The sequence below is a fragment of the Condylura cristata genome, unplaced genomic scaffold, assembly GCF_000260355.1.
Source record: "Condylura cristata isolate star-nosed mole 26May11 unplaced genomic scaffold, ConCri1.0 scaffold00028, whole genome shotgun sequence".
Taxonomy (NCBI): domain Eukaryota; kingdom Metazoa; phylum Chordata; class Mammalia; order Eulipotyphla; family Talpidae; genus Condylura; species Condylura cristata.
The window spans coordinates 27,162,952-27,188,068 of NW_004567129.1; the positions used below are offsets into that span (position 1 = coordinate 27,162,952).

A 25,117-nucleotide genomic window follows, 5' to 3' on the forward strand; every position below is an offset into this window, starting at 1 on the left:
TTCCTGCCTTTTGTTCATTCTGTCTCTACACGACTGTGGCACATCCAGACGGGCCTTGGGTGTCCATGGAGTGAGTGCTGGGTCCTTACTGAGCTAGTCTTGGAGACGGGAGCATTTGGGCCTCTCCCTTCCCCACCCCCGGATTTGTGGGTGCTACTTAGAAAGATAGCTGTGCGGCTCCACCTGGCCCTTTGGCCTGGTGGTGTCTTTGGCTGGGTGGAGCGCACGTGCTCAGGAGTCTTGTGCGAGGCTGGCCCCGTCTCGGTGCGCACAGCCGGACTCTGGAGTGGGGCCAGCTCCTGTTCTGTGTCATCTGCGCACCCCGCCCTCCCGCCCTGCTTGCCTGACAGCCCTCGGAGTGTTTCTAAGTCATTTCATACCAGATTTGGTCTCTGTGACCAAATGGGCCACATCACTGGGTGGCGGGGGACAGGGCTGGAGGCATCTTTTATGGGGGTCTGTTTTAGGCCTGACAGGTGGGTGCTCTTGTAAAAGAGATCTAGAAACCTCCCTCCCTCCCTCATTATCTCCTGGGGGGCCCCTTGCGTGTCAGGTCTCTTTAAGGGGAAAGTGGCAAACAAGGCAGTTGGGGGATTCTCCTCTCACGGGTCCCTGGCCGTGGAGGGAACGTTCGTCGAGCCCCGTCTCGCGCCAGGTCTGGTGGGCGGGGACGCCGGCCTTGCCTCCGTGGAACTCTCCCTTCCAGCTGGGGTAGGAGCGAAGAATAAACAGACTGGCATTCAAACAAGCCAAATAACCGCCGGCTGGCAGGAGGCAGGAGCCCTGCTCAGCTCGGGCTGATGTGCCCTTTGCCCCAGCAGGCCGGCAGGTCCTTCGAGGCCAGAGGCATCTGCTCCCGCAGGGTTCTGAGTCCAGTCGGGCCACGCCCACTCCCAGCCGCACTCGGCGCAGCCCTGAGGGCTCTGCTCTGTGGTTCCCCAACCACCCCAGACGTTGGCCCTGCCACTGCCCCCTCTCCCGGGTGGGGAGAAGGGCAGAGGGGGGAGGCGGCTTGTGTGGGGCCTCACCACGCAACGTGGCTCAGCTGGCATTTCAAACCCGGACGTTGGCTGCAGACCTGCACTGCAGTGCTTTATGGGCAGCAGTGGCAGTGGCGAGGCACCAGCCAGTCTCCTGGTTGTCTGGGCATGGGAGGGAGACCCTGGCAACGTGAGGGGGGCAGACATGCTGGGGAGAGGGCTGCCCTGGCTCCTGGTCCCCACCTGCACATGTGCTCAGCGGGCCCATTGCCAGAGAGCCCTGCAGGGAGCAGCAGGGATGGGCATTGCCATGGGGTCAGCCAGGTCAGACGGGCTCCAGACCTCCGGGGCCTGGCCGAGGGTGGCCTGCCCTGCATTCCCGGGGCTGGAGGCTGATGTCTCTCAGGGGCTTACTGGGGACTTTGGGGCCGTCAGTGTTGGGGTGGGAGCCTCGCTGCTAATGGCTTGGAGTCATGCCGCAGGCAGCTGCACCCTGGCCCAGCGCCGGCCGTGTGGCCTTGGGCCAGTGACTTCACTGCTTTGACTCAGGCTCTTCCTTTTATAATACTGACCTCATCCAGGTGTGAGGGTGGGGTGGGGTGTTTCACTGAGGCCGCCTTCTGTAAAGGGGTAGGCCCAGCCTGGTACCCACGTATGCTCAGCCCCGGGGAGCATGGTATGCTGGGAGGCAGCGTCACCGAGGGCTAAGGCAAGGCGCACTGGGAACCTCTGCCCCCAGCTCTGTGGCCTTGTGGCCTGTGGCCAGTGGCTCTGGCCTCTGTGCATCTCCTCATTTTAAAACAAAGATGATGCTTCGCCCGGCGCATAGGAGGCTGCGTGCTCGGTGTGTCAGTACCCAGGAAGCATTTAGCACAGGGCCTGGTACTCGGTAGGCCCTGGAAGCGTCAGCCCTGGAAGTGTCAGCTGTTGCGATTTCCATGCTCCATTAGGGGTGCGAGCCCGCAGCCCAGCACGTGGTGGTGAGAAGCCTTGCACTGAATACTCCTGCGGTGGGCTGACTGGGAACACTCGGCACGAGAGACGGGCCGCATCTCCACTTGGCTCTGTCAGGGACTCTTGCTCCTCTCTGAGGGGACTTGGCCTCTCAGGGTGAAGCTCCTGGCTAAAAGGGGGCAGGGAAGAAGTGGGGAATGGAGATCCAGCAGCGTGATGCAGGGCCCCAGGCCCACCGTCTCCTCCCTCAGTCAGCTCAGAACTTGGCCGCTCCGGGCAGCAGTGCAGAGAGCAGTGGGCGTCTGTTGCTCCAGCCGGGTACTGCCCTGAACCTCATATTTTCATTCGGAATTGGGGTGATTCCTCCCACTTTGCATGGAGTTATGTGTGAGTCGTGAGTTTGACAAAATCCCAGAAGCAACAGCTGGCAAGACGAGGCCCAGTGCACACTGGCCATTGGGATTAATCTTTCCTCAAAGGCCACGCACGAGGACACCTCGCAGGGGAACAGAGCCCAAGGAGGGGGCTTGGGAGAGGGTTGTTCCGGGCTCGCTGTCAAGCCTCTGTGTGTCTAGGATGTAACTGATAGAACGAGCAAAGGAAGGAAGGGGCGGGACACTGTTGAGGGGGTGTCTTATTGCCACAGGGACAGGTTGCCTGGGGTCAGATGACCCCCCCCCAGGCAATTTAAGGTGGTGTATGAATAACTACTTTGAGCATTTTAATCATCATATTTTGGGCATCACAGGAAAGGAATTTCTGTAGCGCGTCAAGCCCAGTATTCCTTGGCTGCTTCTGTTTGGGGTGAGGCAGCCTTGGTATGGAAGGCAAAATAAAAGCTCCAGGGAAGAGCAGAGTGGGCGTGGCGGGGTGGTGCCGGTGCCGCTCGGTGCCATGAGAGAAGCGGCCGAGCTGGCTGCCGCTCCTGCTGGGCCCCTTTGCCCCTCTCTCCCTTGGTGCATTGATGCCACCAAGGCCGGGTACAGCCCCCGCCCCACAGCTGTCATCGCCTGGCAAGAGGCGGGAGGCCGGGCGCGCAGGCCCGTATCGGCTGCCGGCACCTGCACTTTGTGCAGTGGGATGCAGAAGCCTGGTGTGACCTTGAGCAGCTAATTGTCATCGCGTTAACGATCTTGCGCCAGCTTTGAGTGCGTGCCAGCAGCACGCTCAGCACTTCCTGCGCACAGCGGCATTGCGCCCTCGCTGTGGGCGGCAGTCTGTCAGTAGGGACAGATGTCGGGAGTGTGGGCCGAGTGGGGAGGTCGCTCACGGTCTCACTGCGGAGTGTGGCGTAGACACGTCCATGGTCGGTCGGTGCAGAAGCTCACTGGCACCTCGAGGGCAGGCGGGCACTCGCTCCCCTTCCATGGCAGTCCCCCCACGCCCCCATGCATGTGCCCCGTCCTGTGTTGGTCTCTGCAAGGGCCACCACTCCAGCCTGATGACCACACCCTATATGCGGCATCCCGCGCAGGGAGAAGGGACAGAGGAGGCCTTCTCTTCCCACGCCCTTCCTTTCTGAGGGAATTCAGTTCCATAAACCCCCTGCGGTCGGCAGACTCCTCTGTAACGGCCATGCGGAGCCAGTGGCCACCCACCCCGCCCCCCATGCAGGAAGGCTGGGGGGTGGGGGTGGAGTGGCCAGAGCTACACAAGCAATGTCTGCTGCGGCGGGTGCTCACGCCATCCCGTGTGGTGAGACAACCCAAGGGTCCGCAGCATGAGGAAATGACTTGCCAGGGTCTCATAGAGTTTGTGGTGTCAGTGCAGGGATTTGACCAACTTCTTTCCTCCTGACAAGCCTATAGAGTGTTTCCCAGTGGGGGACACCCAGAGCACCCTAAATACAGGGTTGGCGGTTGGCGGGGGCGGGGGAGGAGGGTGGGGTGGTGAGCACTGAATGCAGGAACACAGACTAGAGAAGTGGCTGTGCTGGACCAGGGAGCGCCAGCTGTAGAGAGAAGAGCGCATTGAATGTCGTGGCCGGGGCTTGGTCTGACAGGTGAACAGGATTTTTGCCAGTGCCCAGGGAGGCTGGGCCGACGTGGAGGGCACCAACTGGACAGCGGTGGGGAGATGGGTGGGTTAATCGAGGCTCTTTTGATTGTTATATGGATTTGTCTCATGTTAGTGGGGAGGCAGAAGGGGAGCTTCAGATGGAGTTTGAGGAGCGGCCTCTTTCTTGCTCTGCACGGCCCCACTGTGGGGCAGATTGCATCCAGCTGCACGTCTCCCGGTTTACCAGACTGGCAGAAAGAGGATTTCTTGTCTTCAAAGTCTTTATGCCAACCCCAGAGAAGACTCTTAGTTGTCTCAGTCTGTTTGTTGCTGCTGTAACAAAAGTACCCTAGATGGGACGTTTGTAAGCGATAGACATCTCCGAGTTCTGGAAGCTGGGCAGGCCAGGATCCAGCCACTGGCAACTTGGGTGACCATCTGTTTGCTGTGTTCTCAGATGGGGGCAGGGGTGGGCGAGCTCTCTGGCGCCTCCTGATTCTGTTCGTGAGGGGGCTCTACCTCTAGCCTGTCCCTCCCCACAGGCCCATCTTTTAATAGCATCACACTGGGCTGCATGGTATTGATTTGGGGGACGCAAACCATGTCTACAGTAGCGGGCTAAGGGTCCACCCCAAAGGTGGCCTGAGGCTGGCGTGAAGGATGCACACAGTGAGCCACAGCCATGCTGGATGGTGGCAGCACGTGGGGAGAACTGTTTTCACATGAGAGCGTGAATGGAAGAACCGAGTCTGAGGCACACGAGTGGCGGTTAGAGCTCTTGGGGATTATACTGCCAGGAACCCTCCCGCAGACGTTACCCCTCCGTGAAAGCCGAGTTGACCCACTTCCCCACTCTTCAGTCAGCGCTGGGTCTTACCTTTTAGGAACAAAATTCACTGCTACTTTAGTCCGTGATGAAACCAGCCTACTATGAGGGCACATGAGAATGTGGCCCTGGTTTTCAGCCCTGCAGAGGGAACTGTGAAGAGGGATTGCCGTGAGAGCCATGATTTTGATGCAGAAATGAGGTGATCGGCGTTGAACCTGGGCTTGAGTACATAAACTGGAGTTCACTGTACTTTTCTCTCTACTTTTTTTAGTGTGATAACAAAGAAAGCTCCCTCCCCTCCCCCTATATCCAAGAAGCCTAAAAATGGAAAAAATGGTGGACAGTGATAGCCCCCCTGCTCGGGGGTGGGGGTGGGGGCGTTGGTTGAGTGACAGCATGATAGCCTCAGTCCCTCAGTCCTTCTCCCCATGGGGCCTCTTTTGGCTTAGCAGCTGGGAGGAGCATGGCTTTCAGGGCCAAGGCACTGGTTTCTCATCTCCTTTCCTGAAATGAAGCTTCCGCCTTCCTGTCTCAGAGAGGAGACCAAACTCCCTAGTGGTTAACTGCTGGGAACCCCAACCCCACCCCCATCGCCCCCATGTCTCGGGTCTGGTTTTGCACGGGGCTGGGCAATCTCGAGCAGCTTTTCTCCAGGGGTCTGTGATAATCGCAAACACATTAACTGCCTGATCCCCACAGTGACTAAGTTGACTCCAGTCCTCCACCCCCAACACCCCAGAACAGTCCTTGCCCCTCCCTGTCAACCATATCCCAGCCCTGTCTCCAGCAGCTCCAGTGACCAGGCGATGGGTTTCCTCCGCACAGTTGCCCTACAGCTCTGGGCAGGGGCCTTCACACCCCATCTGGTGCAGGGTGGGGCCTCAGTCAGCAGGGGGAGACCCACCCAGGAACTGACCCCCGGCCCTCCAGAGAGGTCACGGCACAAGAATGTTCCGTGGGCAGCCCAGCAGAGACCCACGTGTGCATGTGGTTGGCTTCACTTCCGGCTATCTCATTTTTGCTGAATTCCAACAGTTTCTCATTTCCCTTTAGGAAACAAAATGAGTCTGGAGCCAAGTAGAAACACTCATGACCAGCTTGGCAACAGGGACACTGCCCCACGCTCAGAGTCGAGTCATCGCTGCCGGCATCCTGAGCACCTGGGTCAGGGGAGAGGCCCTGGGGTTGGTTGCCTGGGGTCAGAGCCCATCACCCCCACCTTACGTCTCTAAGACATTGGAAAAGTCACTTAAAGTCTCTGCCTCCGTTTCCTCACCAGTAAAATGATGACAGTCCCGCCTCTAAGGCCAGCAGGAATGACGCCGTAAAACCGCTCCTCCGCGGTGGTTGCCCAGCACATACTGCCGTGACGCTTACTGAATCCGATCCATCCGGGCCCGCGCAGCCGGGGCTGAGAACACTGGGCTGTCTCGTAATGCAGAATTGGAAGGAAGAGGGAAGCCCTTCTTGCCAGCCCCCTGTATTTTGGGGAGAAAGGCTTTAAAGGGGAACTCCTTGCTTCCCTATAAACACAACGCTTACCATAGCTAAAAGACTGGAAGACAATGAGCCGACATCTGGACAGCGGTTATCCTCTGGTAGAGAGTTATGGGTAGCTTGATGTTCTTCTTTGCAACTTCATTTGCTACATTTTTTATATGTGTATATAAGCGCATGCCACTTTCATAAACAAATGTTTAAAAGGGAAAGGAAACAGCCTTCTGGGGAGGTGGAATTCGCCCAGAAAGCTGCCTTGTGTTCGAACCTGAGAAGCCCGCGCTCCACTTGCCTCCACGAGGCATCGTCAGGCCCTAGAAACTCCTACTCCGAAAGTTCTAGATAGCAAAGCCAAGGTCCCAACATCCATCTTTCCTACCTGCCAAGCTGTAGTCTAGGTACTCACGTTCTCCCCTGACCTCTTGAAAGGAGAAAACTCCAAAATGGGGACAGAAGTCGAGTGCCCTTGACCTCAGCCCAGTGCCTTGTACATACATATGGTGCCCGCCTGTCGGCCAGTTAGGACTTCCGAAGAACAGATTTATTTGGTCAGTTGGCATTGACTGAAGGCCTTTGGTCTCAAGCAAAAAGGGCATGTGGGGTGGGGAGAAGCACATCCTGTGCTTCTTGGAGCCGTCTTGTGTGTTCTAGATGTTCAAGTGGCTCGAATTTCTTGAGCCACAGAATGGGGGTTCCCAGGGATTCCCCAAGGAAGTGAAGTTGAAGTAACGTTTTCCGGGTGCAAATGGAAAAGCTGACGGGGTGCATGTCTCATGTCTCTAGATAAGCCTGGCTTCTGAACACTTCCAGCTGTGGGCAGGGCTCTCCAGATGGGGTTGCTATGGAAGCCCGTTCCAGTTCCCACTTCCTGGCTGAGTTTATTTCCAAGTTTCCCGTGCCCGTGCCAGTTCCCAGCTGTACATACAGACGCGGTGGGGTCGCTTCTTCCTGCTGCCTCCTCGCTGTGCGGAGAGCGGATGTGGCTGGAAGCCAGCCCGGGAGCCTCCTCCCGACAGTGAGTTGTGGAACCTGCTGTGTCGTGGTTTCTCTACCAACCAGGCTTTCCTTTGTCCCCGCGTGGGACTGTGCCAGCGTGCCCCAGCCTGTGTTTTGAAACTTTAGACCCCAAGTTGTATTTGGTGGAGAAATGAGCTCATGGGGGAGCTTCCTCCACCTCCCAGCCACCGGAGAAGTGGGGTGTCTTTCATTCAGCTCTCCCACAAAGCTGGATTTGCCACCCTCTGACAGAAACTGGGCTGGCTGTTCCCTGGGACTGTTTGTAAAGAAAGGACCTGAACAAAGGAGCCAGCAGACAGGACGGGAGAGGGCACGGCAAACAGCCCCTGGGACCCGGACCTCAGCTCCCCCCAGTGCTGCGGAACAGTCATGGCCAACGTGCGGTGAGCTTGCAGGGTGCTGGGTATTCTTCACCTCGCTTTGAGTCCTCTGAACAACCCAGGGCAGCGCTTGTTACTGTTACCCCCATTTTACAGCCAGGGAGACTGGCGGGGGCGAGTGCAGGCCGTGGCTAGCTTGCTGGACACTCTTGCAGTGCCCCTCACTCCTGCCTCATAGCGGCTGAGGCAGAAGAAAAGATAAGAGCATTCGGAGGGAGCTGGGACAGCCCGGGGCACCGAGCAAGGCTGCGAAGCAGTCCCTTGCTTGGCTGCAGGTGACAGAAACACCGGCTCCTGAGGGCATACCCCTCAGAAGAGAGGACTGGCCTGCCGAGCTGGAGCCAGAGGCCATCCGGCCACTCCCTGTCCCCCGTCATCCTCCACCCCGGCTCCCCTGGGGGTTACAGACTGGCCTCCAGCCTGGGTCCGGGCTGTGTCTCCTGGCTGGCCTGAGGGCGGGGGTGTCTCCCCCAAGTAGTGCTCCCGAGCACCAGCTCAGGTCTTGTGCTGTCCCTGAGCCAGTCGCCATGGCAAGAGCATAGAGGACCCCTCAGAGGCTGGTGGTTCCCACCCAGAAGCACTCAGGAGAGGGGAGAGGGGTGCTGGGAAGCACCCAGCCTGTGGGTTGGGCCAGAGCACAAACACACCGTCAGGGTCCTCTCCCTGCCTTGTCTACTTCCTTCATTCTCCCAGGTTCACAGTCTTTGCTGTCTTTCCGCCCTGGGTGGGGACCTCGTGGCCACAGATGAGCTGTCCACCTTGTGCACAGGCTCCCAGAGAGAAGAGCCCTGTTCTCTCACCCCAAGCCAGAACAGCCCAAGGAAGGGAAGGGGTCCCCCTTTGGAATCAGAACCAGGAAGGGGTGCCATGCATTTCCCCAGGCACCTGGTCTGTGACTGGAAAGCCTATCCTCCAGGCCCAGAATGTTGTGGCCTCTGCCAGCCGCCTCCCCCATCTCCGCCTGGCCCTGCAGGCCTGCTTTCAGCACGTGGCAGTTGTTCCCGGGCCGGGGTGCCTCCTGACCCCCAGCATGAAGCCCACTCTGACTCCTCTTTCACCTCTCCCCTTAAATGTCTCTCCGAGGGGCCCGCCTGCCCCCACCCTGCCCTAAACTGCTCAGCTTCCACATGCAGGGTGCTTCACGTTCAGGGTGATGTCAGCCTATAAAGAGGCTGTTTTGTTAAAGGTGTATCCCCTTCTCCCGAACAGCCGCCTTACTAACCTTTGCTGGGAGGTGAGTGTAGTGACAAGAGCCGTGAAGACAAACAGTAGCTGTCTTTTGTGTGGCGGTTGCCGTAACAGGCACCACACTAAGCACGTTGACACACACAGCCCTGAAATGAGCATTCCCACTTAACAGCCTCTAGTAATGACGACAGTGGTTTCTTGGAGCAGTGGGTGCCAGCCCTTGTCCGCTATGCCTTACCCTGCCAGTTCCCTGAGTGCTCCCAAGGGCCCCCTCCCCGGCCGGCGTTACCATTCCAAGTTCACAGTGGAGGACGTGACCTCTCCGGAGGCGCCCAGCTAGGAGGCGGCTTCCGGGATTCCCACCCAGACGGCCTAATTGCTCGCCTGTCTCCCCGCCCTGGCGTGACACGCCCTGCAGAGCCTCGGTAATTCCACCAGACCACACAGCTAGGCGGTGGCTGTCGGAGCCCTCAGCACGGCGTGGGGTGAGCTGCACCCGCTTGCTGTCTGCACCCCCGCGTGCAGGTGTAAAGGCGGGGACACTCCTGCCTAGTCGCCCTCATTCAGCTCTCCAGCCCTGCGCTTCCGACGCTGGCAGTGTGGTTCCCCTCACCAGCGCGGTGAGTTGTGACAGGCTTGCCTGGAGATGGCATCGAGTCCGCAGGTTAAGGCTCCGTCCGGCCAGGCCAGCTCACCCCCATCTCCCCGCCGCTGCTTCCAACACACAGACTGTAGATCAGAGGTTCCCACCACCCCCTCTCTCTGGCTGGAGTAATTGGCTCAAGCGACTCACAGAACTCAGCACTTTCACTTATTACGGGCCTGGTTTATTATTAGAAAGGTAGAGCTCAGGAACAGCCAGGTGGAAGAGCAAGTGTTTCCAGGCCCTCTCCAGGCTGGCCACACTCCTTGACCTCAGGTTTGCCAGCACATGAGCTCTCTCCAGCTCATCCTTTGGGTTTTTTCCTGGTGGCTTCTTCTGACGGTACAGTGGATTTAAATAAATCATGGACGATGGAGCTGGTTCTGCAGCCTCTGTCTCTTCCTGAGTTGGAGGGTGGAAGTTCCAATCCCTGACTTTGATTGGTCCCCTGACCCCTTAGGGCACCCTAGGGACTTTCCAGAGGCCACCTTATTCACGCAAGCCCTGGGTGGTTTCGAAAAGGTCTTGTGAACTACAGAACTCTCACCTTTGTCTAGCTCTAAGCTATTCAGGAACTGAGGACAGAAGTCCAAATAATGCAAAACGTGAGGCGTTCACATTGCCCTCAGGAAACCGCAAGGGCCCTGGGAGCTGCTGGAGCCCTGATGGTGTTTTTGTTTTTTTTTTAAGATTTGTTTATTTATTCGTACAGAACTGGGGTACAGGCCAGAGATGCGGAGGGTGAGAGGATTCACCAGAGACAGAGTGGGGAGCAGAACAGGCGGATTGAGGAAGTACACTGCTGAGGGGAGCAGCGGGCGGGTCAGGAGAGGTCTGCCACACCATGTGGATCTCCTCCAGGGCAAGCAGGGATCAAACTCATGCGGAAGTGGCTTAAGCTTCTTTGTGCAGTGCTTTAACCCGCTGCACCACCAGGGAGGGCCCAACTGACAGTGTATTTTTTATTGTAAATCACAATATGTATTTTTTTAAAAGATTTACTTACTTATGTGTACAAAACAGTCCAGAGGAGCAGGGGCAGTGAGAGGATTCACCAGAGGCCAAGTAGGGAGCAGAATAGGCAGATTGATGAAGCACACTGCTGAGGGGAGCAGCGGGCGAGACAGAAGTCTGCTGCGCCATGTGGGTCAGCTCCAGGCTGGACTCGAACCTGAGCTGAAGCAGCTGCCGCTAGCTTTGCAGTGCTGCACTTGAACCCACTGCGCCACCAGGGAGCCCCCCAGTGTGCATTTCTATAAGTTCTCTGTATGTCCTGTAACTTTAGTCTTACCCATTTTTGCTTTGCCATTTACAAACAGTTCAGCGGTATACACCGGAAAGCCTCCTCCTGCCCCTGCCTTCCAGCCAGCATGTTCTGCCTCCCAGAGGCACCTGCTGTGTCTGTGTGTGGACTGCCCTTAGTCCTTCCAGAGAGTTCCAGACTCAGGACCAGCGCGTTTGTTTTTCTTCTCACCACCTTCCCGTTTTGTCGTGATCAAGCCACACTTCCTCCAGGCAGCCTCCGCGTCGCTGGTTTTTCTGCTGTCTGGAGTCCAGGCCGTGTGCCTGGATCTGCTTGACATCAGCCTGAACCTACCTCCCTTCCCCAGCAATGTTCCACACCTTGGTTGCTGCTTATAATCCAGCCTGGCATGGGCGGCAGGATTGCCAAATTTGTACAGAATTTCACCTCAGCCAACGCCTGTGGGGCTTGTTTGGCCTCTTGGCGCAGGTGGACGGCAAGAGCCCAGGCTGAGGTCCCAGTCTGTGGCGTTGACCTTGAGCAGATCTCTAGTCTCCTGGGCACAGGCTCGGCTGGAAAGTGGGTGCAGTGGGAGACAGCTTCTGATGGGGCGCAGAGTGGCGCACACGTGAGGCCCGTTCGGTGCTGCTCGGCAGTGTGCTGTGTGTTGACTTGCCTGGATTAATGTGGCCCCTGAATCTGGCCTGGCAGCGTGATCGGCTTCTAGATGGAGCACGGCAGCACTTCATTTGTGAGCAGATGGCCGCGGTTCCAGCTGGCCTGGCCCAGAGCTGCTGAGAGCAGGGCTGAGCAAGCTGTCACTGGAGATCACAGCGGCACGCGCGGGTCCCTCTACTTGGAAGCTTTTCCCATGCCCTTTGCCTGCCTGCCCTTGTTCTCGCAAAGGTCAGGGCAACAGCCCTTCCTCAGGAAACCACCCTGGCCTCTGCCAGGGGGTCCTGGGCTGCTTAAGGCCCAGAGTGCAGCGATGGGTAAGTGGTTAGTTAGGAGTGAGCTGTCCGAGGCTTTCTCCCTCTCCTATAAGGAAGCTACCGCTTACTCATTTGCAAACATTTACTGGCCATCTGCTCTGGGCTCAGCCTCAGATTGTGGTGCTGGGGACAGAGTGGAGAACAAGACAGCCCCTAATTTGTCCTTCTAGAGCTTGATGCCCAGGGTGATACCCCTGTCCCCAGAGTGACAGCCTAGCGGGGTCAGAGCTAGGGTGGCAGAGGTCCAGGTATAGAGGGCAGGACCGGGATGGGGGAAGTTTTGGGGCTGTATGGACCCGAGTGGGAGGGTAGAAAGACCTGGCATCAGAGAAGGCTGCCCAGAGGAGGGGCCGTGGGAGCCTAGGGGAAGGGACCCTGGAAGGAAGTCTGCCTTTCCACACCTGTGCCATGCCACCCTCTTCTGCCGGCGACTCAGACCATCAGTCTGCTCACGCTCCTGACCACCCCCTCTGCCACGATCCATGTCTGACATGGAGAATTCGGTTCTGAATCCAAAGCTCCTGGTCCCCACCCTCAGAGCGCAGTCTGTTGTTCGGGGGATGGTGAAGGGGGTATCAAATAAGTGAGTAGTTGTAGAGAAAGGAGAGTGGGGTGCCGAGAGTCATAGAAGTAGTTGACCACAGGGGTGGGTGCAAGATGAAAGCAGAGTAGGAGTTTGCCAGTGGGGAGAAAGGTAGGGTGGTGATCTCAGGGTGTGGTTTGGGGGCAGCTGGACCATTTGAGGCCGTGAGAGCCCATATGGAAGAAGTCATGAGTTCGGGGGTGGCAGGACAGAAGGCGAGAAAAGTGGGCAGCCCGAGGCCTGCAGCCTCGTGGGCCAGATGGAGTGTTGGGCCTGGGGTCTTTCTGCACCACAGGGCCTGGGGAGGATATGACAGGGCCCACGGAGCCCGGGCTGTGAATACTGCCTTGGGCGGCATCGGAAGGGTGGGGGAAGCCTGGTCACATTTCAGTGGTGTGCATAATGAGAGAAATGCCCATTACAGTCATGCTGAGACCACGTTTTTCACAGTGCGGAAGGGCACGAGCAAACGGTGAGCGCTGGCTGCTGGCGGTGGTGTCGCTAGTGCCACCTGCCCCTCACGTGGGCAGGACGTGGGCGCCGGCTGGCCACGCGCCCTTCGTTTCCTCAGCCTTGAGGAGCCTTCGCCTGCAGACGTCGCCAAGCGTGACGCTCTCAGCTCTCCCAGCCCCTTCCTGTCGTCCCCTCAGCGGGCTCTGTGTTTTTGGCGTGCGCACGTGTGTGTTTGTATGTGCGTGATAACCCCTGGGGTGCCTGTGCGTGGGCAGGTCTGGGAGGCAGGAGGGAGTCTCACTGCCCTTCAGGTGTCCGTGTGGATGACTGCCGCCTGGCCCTCGGCCGCCCCAGCAACTGAGGCCCGCCCAGTGGCTCTCCGGCCGGCTTGATTTTTCTCCTGAGCTCTTGCCATCACATGATGCCCCCCTCAGTGTTGTGTCTTGCCCGTTTTGCCCGTCCTCCTGAGGGTGTGAGCCCGAGGGCAGGTGGCTCGAGGGCAGGGAGCTTTGGCGGTCAGTTCCTTGCTCTAGCTCAGCTCTTGAGCAGCGCGTCTGGCCTGTAGTCCGGCTTACATGCCGTTCATCGCTGAGGGAAGACGAGGGCTCCCAAGTAGTGGACGTGGTGTCCCTGTGCCACAAAGTGGGCCCGAGGCCCTGAGGCCTGACTCTCCTTGGCCGGAACTCACTTACCACCCGCTGTTCCCTTACTGACTGAGGAAGAGGTGAGATAAACATGACACTGCTTCTTGTGCCGTGGAAGTCCCCGTTTTCCCGCCATTCCTCTTCAGTCACCTTGATGGACGTGGATCAGGCCGGGGTCTCCCAGGCCTCTGCTGTGGAGCAGGAGAAATGTGCCGGCACCACGCACGTTGATACCTGCGTCGTGGCTCCGTCAGCCCCCTGGCTTCGGTGGCTCTTGTTCTGGGTAGTTACTTCTCAGAGAATTGGTAGAACACTCTGCCCTGGTGCTGCGTCTTCTGGAGGACCTTCTGTCCTGAGCTCACTATCACCAGTCCGGTTTACCCAAGCGATGTGCTCGGAGTTGAGAGTGTTGTTATTTCTCTGGTATTTCAGTTATCATAACAGCTTTGCTAACAGCTTTTAGGACTCCCTCTATGCCAGGCACTTTGCCAGTCACTTGGTCCCTGTTACCTCGTTTCACCCTCCCAACAGCCCTGTCGTGGGTAGACTTAGCTCCCCCACCCCAGCCCCCGGTCCACTCCTTTGCTGATATGGAAGCACAAGGCTCAGAGAGGTGTAGTGAAGAGTCCTGGGTCACACAGCTGCTAAGAGGCAGAGGAGGAATTTGACTCCCACTCCAGCTGCCCAACATGGCACTCTCCAAGCCTCGGTACCTTGGTACCCTTAGGGGTATTTCGGTGACTGCTGGAAGAAGATCTAGTTTCCTGCAGAGTGATGTGGATGGTAAACAGGCTGAGCGATGCTGTGAGGGAGGGTGCATCTGCTGAGCGTCCTGAGCCTGCACCCGTGCCTGAACGAGCCAGTCTTGACCGTGGTGACGTTTACCGAGGCAGGCGTGGCCTCCTGCCAAGGCCCTAGACGGGAAAGACTACGTTTTAGTTATTCAAACTGATATTAACCTATAATATATGTATATAACTGAAAAAGGCGAGGACACAAGTCAGAAGTGTGTCGCTCATTGAGCTTTCGTAAACCAAAGGCATTTGTGTAACCAGAACCAAGCTCTAAAAACAGTAAATCCGGTTTCCAGAACTCCCTTTTCTCCTTCCAGACAAAACCAGTCTCTCGCTGTGTCACACCTGGTTTTAGGCAAGGGCAGTCGGACTTCATGCTGCTCGCTCCTGCGTCCAGCCTTCCTGCTCAGCGTCGTGTGTGAGGTCCGTGTCATTCACGTCTTCATGCTTCAGGAAGTTTGAAAGGGAAGAGAAGGCCAGCATTAGGGCAGAGGGTGACGCAGGAGGCCATGAGGCTAAGAGGCGTGCAAGGCTGGAGGCGGGAAGGCAATCTGACGTGTTCCTGCTTGGCTTGGTCCCTTTGACTGTGCGTGGACACTAGAATCTGGGCAGACAGGCTCGGGAAGGCCGGGGGGTCTGACCGTCGTCCCGGGGACTTGGCTGAGGAAGAGGAGAAAGGAAATGGGCTCAGGGGATATTTTGGAGGTGCTGGCCACAAAGCTTGCTGGGGCTTGCTGTGGCAGGGTGGGGGGAGGCGCGAAGCAGGGGAAGGACGCCCATAAAGGACTCCATTGTGGTCTCCCATTGCTCCTTCCCTACTGTCCCCCTCCCCACCCCTTTGACGATAGTTCAGGCTGCTTCCCTTCGCCCTGCCCACCCAGCCCTGCTCACAACCGGCTGGGCCGAGCCGGGTCTCAGAGGATCAAGGGCAAGGGCGCTGGCTTCCAGGCAGCGAGAACTGCTGGCAGAGTTGGGCACAGGGCTGAGTCCACAGCTGCACCTCAGCTGGCTGCTCCTCTGAGGTGTTTGTCCGCACCCCTCTGCCCCAGCTGCCTTCTCCCAGCCACGTCCAGCCCGCTCCCCACCTGCCTCACACCCCCTGCCAGGTCAGCTTTGTATTTTCTGTCGTGTGAGTCACTCTGGGGTTAAACACAGCGGCTGGGGCTGGGGTGTGGGACATGAACACGAAGCCTCTCGTTTGTGTGAACTGTTTCCTTCTGTGTGCGTCTCCCTTTCCCACCTGTTTCTAGTCTCCGATCTTCTTGAGAGTGCGGGTGCGGCAGCTGCTGCGCAGGCCGTGCTTGCCCTTCCAGAGAGGCCTTGGGCTTTGGGGGGCGCTGGGTCATCGCTAGTGAGGGCAGCTCAGCCAGCACAGGGGAGTCTCTGCCTGTCATTCTGCGCCTGAGCCCTGGCTCCTGCTGTGCTGTGGCGGACTGGCCAGCAGCGTGGAAGCCAGTATCTCTGGTGTTTGCCCTCGGCCTGCCCAAGGAGGAGTCGTGTATCACGAGATGGGAGAATTTGACACGTTTCAGCTCTTACCAGGTCAAAGAAAGAAAAGGGGTGGGGATGGAGGTGGGGCTGCCTTAAAGGAGAAAAATATAGGGCATTCATGAGCTCAGCCAAGGCACGCTCCAGAGTTGCTGGAGGATGTACGTGTCCTTTCAGCCTCCTCACTGTTGAGCGAGCAGTGTGTGCGTGTGACGAAGCGTTCATGTGGCACCCCGGGACGGACGTGAACGGGGGCCGCCCTCCCTGTCCATTGTCGCCCAGCGGCCCTCCTGCAAGGTCTCCCCTTCAGGTGTGTTCCAGGGTGATGTGAAAACAAGCAGGTGTTAGCCGGTCTGCACTTTGATCTCGGGGGGCGTTCCGTATCGGGTGATGCAGCCGTCTGTAAACAGTGTTTGAGGCAGCGCTGCCACTCCACGACTCTCCTGCAGAGAAAACAGTGGCCCCGGGACAAAAGGATCGTCACTGCACTCTCGTCCACGGTGGCAAACCAGAACTCAAAGAGCAAATAAAAGGAATGACCACTTTTTTTAAGACTTACTTTTACTTATCGAGCATACAAGAACTGAGGTACACACCAAAGGTGTGGGGGTAAGAGGATGCGCCAGAGACAGAGGGGGGAGCAGAGCAGGCAGATTGACAGAGTATAGTGCTGAGGGGAGCAGTGGGGAGATCTGCCAAGTTGCATGGGTCAGCTCCCTGGCCGGGGATTGAACTCCTGCTGTAGTGGCTGCTGATGTATCACAGTGCGAGACTTTACCCTTTGCAGCACCAGGGAGAGCCCCAAATGCCCACACTTAAGGGAAAGACTGGGTAAAAGATGGCACATCCGTGTTCTGGAATAGCAGCTGTCCAAGAATGGAGCGGAGCACTGCTGGTTAGGAGACTTTCCTGTGCCGTATTTAAGGGAAAGCAGGGCCAGAGAAATCAGTGTGACGTGATCCTACATGTGTGGAGCTGTGTCAGCAGGTTCTGCTTGTGTCATGTTTGAGTGGTGAGTGCCGATCCCCACTCTGCTCTCCTCAAACAGCCTGCCTAGCCCAGCCGTCTGTCTGGACGGGAGGTTTTACAGCTTCCTCAGCCATGGTCAAAACAAACTTCACTCTCTGGTGTGTGCCAGAGCCCCCACGGGAAACCCACACTCCACAGCCAGAGCCCATGGTGTTGGCCACGTGTGTCTGTGGCCCTGGTGGCCGAGGAGAGGCTAGCGTGGCCCAGGTGGCACGCTGAGACGTCACCACTGCCCACGACAAGCAGTTAAACCTTCTTCCCAGGCACTGGGAAGGGTGAAGTGAGTGCAGGACCGGCTCCCGCGCCAGAACGCAGACACCAGTGTCAAGGTGTGTGTTCCCCGTGGGGCTTCATGGGGCAGCAGCACAGGCACCCACCCCTCACCTTCACCCAGACCCACCAGCAGAGCCCCTAGTGGAATTCTCACACCCCACCCATCAAGTGGCTGTTGTTGGAAGGGCTGGCGGGCTTGGAGGGCTGACCACGGAGGACGCGTCCCCCCTATACCCTGGCACTGCCCGCTGTGGGGATGCTGTCCGCCCTGTGGCCTGCGATCACAGCGTCCCTGGACTTGCCTCTGTGAGACTCGCATCCCTGCCCCTGGCCCCAGGGTCTGGTGTTCTCAGAGTGGATTCCCCTTTGGTCATGACCTGTCTCCTCCCAGGCTTCACTTGCAGTGTGTTCTTGAAGGGAAGGCCTCCCTGGCCCACCTCTCAGGGGAGGACTCGCACCTCCAATCCTCACCACTGATGACCCCCTCCACAAAGGAACTTCCTGTCTCTGAAGTCATGTCCCTTCCACCGCTGCCTCTCCCGTGAACAGGTTGTTCACAGAAGTGCCAGCTCACGTCTTCCTGGGTTCTCTCCACCTCTGACGCAGTGTGAGAATGAAGGACCTGCTTGCTACTGACTCGGGCCCTGTCTTGCTTAGAGGGTGTGTGTAAAAGAGCAGCCCTCGGGTTTCTGGTCTGAACACGGGTCGTCGGGGGCATCACTGGCCGAATCTAGCAGTGGATGGGGCCCGGGGTAGGTGGGGATAGTGACTTTACACGTACGTGTTTATACGTGCATGTCTCCCTGTGTGCGGAGAGAGCTCACATCTTTATTAACAATACAGCAATGTGCCCTACAAAAAAAGCTGGGCTGTGATTTTTTTCCTTCCTCAGTTCACTTAACAGGCAGCTGGTGAACCGCTCTTGCTGTGCTGTGCACAGTTTGAGTCTGGCAGGAAACCACTTGGGAAAAAACTCAGGAGCCCACTTGGACACGGCTCCTGAATCTTCCTTTCTGCCTCACCTTCACCCCTGTGGCCTGACCGTGAGCAGGGCCTGTTTGTCCCTGACCCTGACCAGCACTGCCCAGCCTGTGCTCTCCGTCCTTGGGCGTCGCAGAGCTGCTCGCCAGCCTTCCAGCTTCTCTGGAGCTCGACGGTCGCTTTCTGTGTCCTTCGGAGCACGCTGTTCCCCTGCGTCTTAGAATGAAAAGCCTGTGGCTGCGGGGGCTCACTCTTCTCCAGGCCCCCCAGGCTCTACACTGAGCCTCGCGGGCTCCTGCGAGCACCTCGGAGCTCTCGCCATCCTCCTCCACCTCTCGGGTCCTCTTTTTTCTCTCTCCCCACTTGCATTGGAGAGTTTATTATCAACCTAACAATTGGATCTGTGTAGCCCTGCAAGTGTCTTTTAATTGAGATGTAATTCACGTACCATAAAGCTCACCCTCCTAAAGTATGCACTGCAGTTCTGTTTGGTGGATTTCTAAGGCCTTGTCACCATCAGCTGTACCTGAACCCAGACAGCGCCCCCAGAAGAAGCCCCGGGAGTCCCTCTCAGCTCATCTGTCTCTCCCCGCCCCGGCACCCCCGGGTCTCGGCCTCTGTGGGTTTGCCTGCTCTGGACATTCCGTGCAGATGGGATCGTGCTGTATGTGGTGCCTCGGGACTGCCGGCTCTCACTGGCGTGTTCTCAGCTCTGTGTTGGACGTGAATCAGCGCTTCATCTGAATAAATTCCATTGTGTGGATGTGCCATGTTTTGTTTATCCATTCTTCAGCTGATGGACGTTCTGGGATGTTCTCACTCCCACTCTTCACATGGCTTCTTTCTCCTTTCTCTTCACTTCTGGGCGAAAACTTAGCCTGGTTTTCTGCAAAGTACTTCTCACCATCTGTACTTACGTACGCACGCATGTGTTGGCCCGTTCGCTTCTTTCCTCTCCCCTGTCCTGTCAAGGCACAGACTGGATCTGCTCTGGCCCCTGCCTGGCCGGCGCCCAGCACAGGGCAGTGCTTAACTACTGCTGAAATGAGCGACTCAGCAGAACGTATAGTTCTCATTTTACCTCTTAGGGCGCAATGTGGGGGATTCCCTATCTAGCGTTTTTTGCCTGGCACTGAGAAGACAACAGGGCACTGCTGACGGGTGGCAGAGAGCTGGAAGGGCCCTCTGGAGTAGAGCATAGTCCCATGCTACCTGCTGTGTAAAGCCGCAGCTCTCTCCAGAGCGCTCTCGGAGCAGAGAGGAGAAATCCCAGAGGCATGAACTCAGTGGAGGGCGGCGTCTGGTGAGTAGGCCGTCCGGAGACTGGCTGTCTCGGGCTGGTGGCGCTCCGCAGTCATCAGGAGAAGCGGGCCCTCCCGTCCTGCTTCACCAAAGCACGAGCCTGCCATCCTCAAGGTGGGTGGTCCGATGCACCCGTCCGTGTAAGCCCAGTGAGTCTGTAGTCCAGGGGGGCTGGGATGGGCATTGGGCCCAGACGTGCGGTCCGGCCCGGTGCTGGTGAGGAGAGCCTCACAGCTCTGCTTCCCTTGTGGCTGCTCCTTGCAAGGGGAGCTGGGGTGTAGTCTCAGCTGAGCATCCTGCTAAAGGGAAAACAGAGAGAGCGACTATTGTGTGGGCAGCTCACGCCCATTGGGCCCACAGGCTGCCCGGTTTGTGTGGGCCCAAACCTCCATGCCTCTTTCTTTCCCAAAGTGGCCAGAGCCCGAGCCCAGCGTGCCTTTCTCTGCTTGACTAGAGGGTGGGAATTTGAGGAGCAGAAAGGAGGCCCCCACCAGCAGCAAGTAATGGTAGCTCACCTCTGCTGAACACCTGCTACCTAGAGAGTCCTGCCCCCAGCATTTTTCATGGGGGGATTTACTTGACCCTCACAGTACTCTGCTGTTATCTCCCTCTTATAACTGAGGAAACTGAGGCACAGAGAGCTTAAGTAACTGTAGATGTGCTTGCTGTTAATAATTTTTTTTCCCTTATTCTTCTCTTTCAATATATTGTGAGTAAGAGGATTGCAAAATAAAGCCTGACCTATTTTGGTAGATTGGCTACTGTTGTGTCTTCCATCTGAGTAGCTGGGAGCTGGAGAGTGTTTTGTAGAAAAGCACCCGGGAGTTGAAACCCCACCAGCAAGCAGTTTTGAGAGGAGAGGAGTGCAGGAAGGGGTTTAACTGTTGGCACATCCAGCAATGACTGGAGACAGGAGGAAAAAGACCCACAAGCTCTGCAGGACCCCCGACCCCCCCTGTCTCCCCTCAAACTCGAGCCTAGGACCCACTGTCCACAGTGTATTTGTGTTGTGCCCTGGACTTAAAGGCCTTTAAAACTGCCATCTCCCTGACTGTTGAGATTCTGAAGGAGGGAAGGGAAGCTGTAATTCAGGTCCTCCGAGGAGTAATCCAGGCACCAAGTCAGCCCTTAGCTGCCTCTTGTCAGCCAGGCTGGGTGGAAATCCTCGATTCCCAGAGCTTCTCTCTGCTTTCAAGTCCATGTTGTTGCAGGCTGCCGAGGGGGGCAGCTGGGAGCCTTGCTGTGTCACGGGTGCCCCAGTTGGGGATGAGTTTGGCTGCAAGTATCATACTGCATGGGTGGCGGTGTCCTCTCAGCTCACTGGCCGGGTGCTGCCAGCTCCAGGATCGCTCTGACTCTCTTATCCCCTCAGAGGCCACGAGATGGCTGCTCACAAGCCCGGTCCAGGTGGCCAGGGCACCCGAGCATCCCCCTTATACTCTGAAGGGCAGTGGTCTGTCTTCGTGTATGGGGCACAAGAGAGACCCTCTCATCCAGGCATCCACATGCCAAGCTAGAAGGGACCAGGGTGGCATGGGTGAGTCAGACCCTAGTCTGTGGGAAGAACAAGCACTGGAATCCCTGAACAAGATTCCTCGGCCTACCCCGGCACGAAGCTAAACTTGTGTTATCTCCTAGACACGTTTGTATTTTGCCTGTTGGTTTGAGTGCTTCGGTCCATGTGAGATGGTTGTCTGAATAGGGGTTGATTGGAATAGGCTTCATGTCTGAACCCACGCGGTCTTTTAAAAAGACTTACCTATTTAGGGCCCTCCCTGGTGGTACAGCTGGCTAAAACACAGCAGTAAGAAGCTAAAGCCACTTCGATCCCCGCCCCAGAGGTGACCCACATGGTGTGGCAGACCTCTCCTGACCCACCCACTGCCCGCTGCTCCCCTCGGCAGTGTACTTCGTCAGCCCACTTATTCTGCTCCCCACTCTCTCTGGTGAATCCTCTTGCCACCCCTGCACCTCTGGCCTGTACCCCAGCTCTATATGCACAAATAAATAAATCTTTAAAAAAAAAAGATTCACCTATTTATGCATACTGGGGTACAGGCAGAGGGCTGAGAGGGTTCACCAGAGACAGAGTGGGGAGCAAACAGGTGAACTGACTGAAACACACTGCAGGGAGACAGGAGAGGTCTGCTGTGCCCTGTGGGTCAGCTCCCTGGCCTGGGATCGATGGGCCCACGCACTTAACTGCAGTTTGGAGAAGTGACGTTGTTGGTGTTTTGAGCCAGGTCCGCTGGGTGCCAGCCCCCCTGGCTGTGCCACCTACCTGCTATGTGATCCCAGGCAAATCACCTCTCCGTGCCTCCATTTTCTTGTCTGTTAAAATCGGGGATGTTGGTAGACTCTACTTTACAGCGTTGGCATGAGGTTTTAATGATCGATAGTTAAAGAACTGAAAACACTGCCTCACATTTGTAAAATCACTGCAAAAGCCTCTTGTGTCAAGCCAGAGTGAGAACTTACAGGGCCACGTGGTCCTGGGAACTCGGCAGGGAGCCGCCCCGGCTCCGCGGGGGAGGCGAAAGATGTCGCTGCGCTTAACTGTCTCATTCTCTTTACACGAAACTGCCAACTGCTCTCTGAAGAGGTCTGCTGCAGCGTTTGCTCCCACCCGCGGTGGCGAGAGTTCCCCTCTCTCCACGGAGTCGCACAACTGCTGGTGTCCGCCCCTGACATTTGACGGCCGGCTTGCCGCAGCGGTCACCCGCGGTGGCCCCCAGAGCACTCTCTGCAGAGGTCTGTTCCAGGCCACTCGCTCTGCCAGGAGCCTTTGGCCTGGGCTGGAGGCAGGACCCCCACTAACTAGCTCCCAGCACAGTGAGGTTCCCCGAGCCCCATCAGGGGATGTTCATCTTCTTGCGGGGGGTGGAGGGAACACAGGGGCAAGTGACGAGGATGCTGGTGACCCCCCTCCCGCCCCGCTAATACCTGCGTGCTGAGTCAGGCCAAGGAATATCCAGTGCCGAATCGCTAGTGTGTTATTATAGAATATGGGCCATAAGAGGAAACATGATTAATTGCAAGGTGAGCTCAGTGGCTGCTGTGTAGGAGAGTAGCAGAGGACCTAGACTGTTCCTGGGCAAAGCTTTCTGCACTGGCAGCTCAGCTGTCGGGTGGTACAGGCAAACCAATATTTTCTTAAGTCGCTATTTCAAAAGACACAGCAGGGACAGGCATGCTGGATATCTGATGGGTGACTGAAGCACTTCCTCAGGTAAAGCCGCTGATGCCCCAGTGTGAAGTTCTGGTAAATTCTAGAAAGGCGAATGCAGCTGTCAGTGGAAGGTCCCAGTGGCTTGGTTAACCATCTCAGAGCTAAACCCTATATTGGTTGCCTACATGATTGGCCACGTGGAAGAGAAAGGCCTGGCTGCCCCTGTTACCACTTGGCCAGAGGGGTTCTTGTGCCCAGGCCCTGCCAGGGACAGGTGAACACCGCCCAGGGTGTGTGTCCTGCGCCGAGACAGAAAGCAGCAGCTGCCATCCCCAGACACGGAGGGTGCAGAGCTGTAGCCCCGCGCCGCCCCTGGGAGAGCGCCCCTGGGAGAGCGCCCCTGGGAGAGCGCCCCTGGGAGAGCGCCCCTGGGAGAGCGGGTGCCGGCCACCTTCAGTCACGCAGCCACCAGCTAAGCCACATGCCTGCCTCCTGGGGAGGACCAGGGGAAGGGGAACCTACAGATGTGGGCGAATAGCCCTTCTCACGTGAGTTGAGGTGGGATTGCAGGGAAAACTAGAAAACATCGGGGCCTGAAGCCCCAGAGCGGGAAGGCCAAGGGCGTCTGCGCCCCGTGCTCAGCCGGAGTCCGGGCAGGGTGTGCTCACGCCAGCTTCTCTCGTGGCAGTTCCGTTTCTAGGCACAGACCCTGGGAAGCGAGATACTCACCTGTGGCGTCAGATGTGTGAAGGAGGCAGCCCCGTTGCTGCCCTGGTGCGCCGGGAGCGCCCAGCAGCCTCAGGGCATCTGCACTGCCCAGGTCGTGTCAGGCCCGTCCATTCCCCGTCCTGGGTCGATTTCTGGCCTGTGGCCCATCTGTGCTGTCTTCTCCACAGCCCCTCAGTGTTTTCCACCCTGGCTGGTGGCTGGCCGTTGTGGCTCCTTTCAGTTGGCAGGAAGTGTGTTCCCCTCGCAGAGAGACTCTGCACCCCTGGTGTGCATCGCTGACTGCTGCTCCAGGGCTATCTGCATGGCTCTCGAGGAGCAAAGGGGGAAGTCAGAGTGGCAGAAAAGCAATTTCTGCCGCAGCTTAAGAGGCAGCTGTTAAAATTTTACAAGAGGTTTATTACTGAGGTTTCCTGATTATCCCCAGAATTTTTTAAATTGGAATTCTCGTGATTAAGGAAAATGTTCTGGGTGTTTCTGGTTCTCTTCTGCCCTAGCAAGCATCTTGCAAACCAAAATTGTTAGGACTTCAGAGAGCGGCGTAGCAGCTACCCAAGTGGCTGTTTATGAGTTTTTCAAGAGCGTGTATGTTTTTCCGCTGTCCCTATGTATAGTAACTGTTTCTCATTTTATTGTGTGTTTCCCTCAGTGAGTTAGTAATGAGCTACGGGAAACATCCAAGATCTGCCGTTGCCTCTGCTCTTCTGTGTTAGTTGAGAGTCAGTCGCTTATGTGAACAAGTAGAAATCCAGGCTGGCCTGCCGGAAAGGAAGGCGTTAGACACGTGGCCGAAGTCGTCTCCCCTTCACGGCGTCAGGTGCGGCTGCATCCAGCCCTCACGCGCTCGTTCGGAACCTGTTTCCTCTCCCTGTCTGACCCCATGGTCCTCTAAGCTGGCTTCATTCGCCTGCGCCGAGGGGAATATACCATCTCTTCCTGTAGTCGCTGCCCACGTCCCGGAGCTGGAGTTCCATGGGCCGCCTCAGCCTTGGTTTCCTGCCAGGGCCACCTTGCCAGGGGCAAAGAAGACAGGGTCCAGCGGCTTTATTGGCTAGGCCCGGATCATATGACCAGCCCCCTCACCGACACTCCTGCCTGTCCTGCCAACCTGTGGAGGGAGTCGTTCCCACAGGAATTCCGTGGGCTGAGTGGGAGAGGCTGAGGCACCAGGGCTGGGCCGGAAAGGGAATTGGCTGCAGCGCTGTCCAGGACAGCAATGCTTGTCCACTTCCCAGAGGAAGTCCACAGGGACCTGTCTCCTCCCTCTACCACCATGTCACCTTTCCTGGCGGTCTACTTTACCTTTACCCTGTCTCAGGTCTAATTTGGGGTTTCTTATCTCTGGTTCATGGACCCCTAAGGGTCACAAGGTTGACTGGGAAATGTTGCATCTTTATTGTCTCCACTGTCTAACTGAAGTTTCCTTCTGAACAAGAGCTACTAAAACCACAATTGTCTGAGCAACAGCTGTGACTTTGCCACCACTAGAAATCAGATATTTCCATATTATATTACTGTTACAGCAGATATCACAAAATATCCTCTACTCATCTGTTTCTAAATTACTGTAGTAACCAGACCCACCCTTGAGATTGCCTAATTGAAAGCATCCAGGAAGAAGCACATGTATATGTTCCTCAGGCCCGGCTTTGTGTCACAGAGTTCGGGTGCTTGCTACAGCTGCTTTCCTTTGGGTTCTCTCATGTGGAATTCTGGACCTTTCAGAGCACCTCCCTGAGGCTTCCACTACCTTCTTTCCCTGGCTGCCAGCAGGAGTCTCTGGCATGAGAAAGGTTAAGAACCCCTTTTAGCTTCTCCAGGAGGGACAAGATTGTGAAGCTGTCCTTAATCCTGAACCTTGAAAAGTTGGCCGCTGACTTGCTAGGTTTCCTTCCCTGGGAGGCTTCCTGGGGAACAGTCTGGTGTTGAGCTGGGCCTCGGCCTTGGGGGAGCA

At 57.1% G+C, this 25,117-nt stretch overlaps 1 protein-coding gene across 2 annotated transcripts in view; it reads left to right on the top strand.

Moving 5' to 3' along the window:
* Positions 1-25,117, top strand: part of SIPA1L3 (signal-induced proliferation-associated 1 like 3) — a 168,984-nt gene that overhangs the window by 49,518 nt on the left and 94,349 nt on the right. The gene's annotated exons all lie outside the window — the stretch shown is intronic.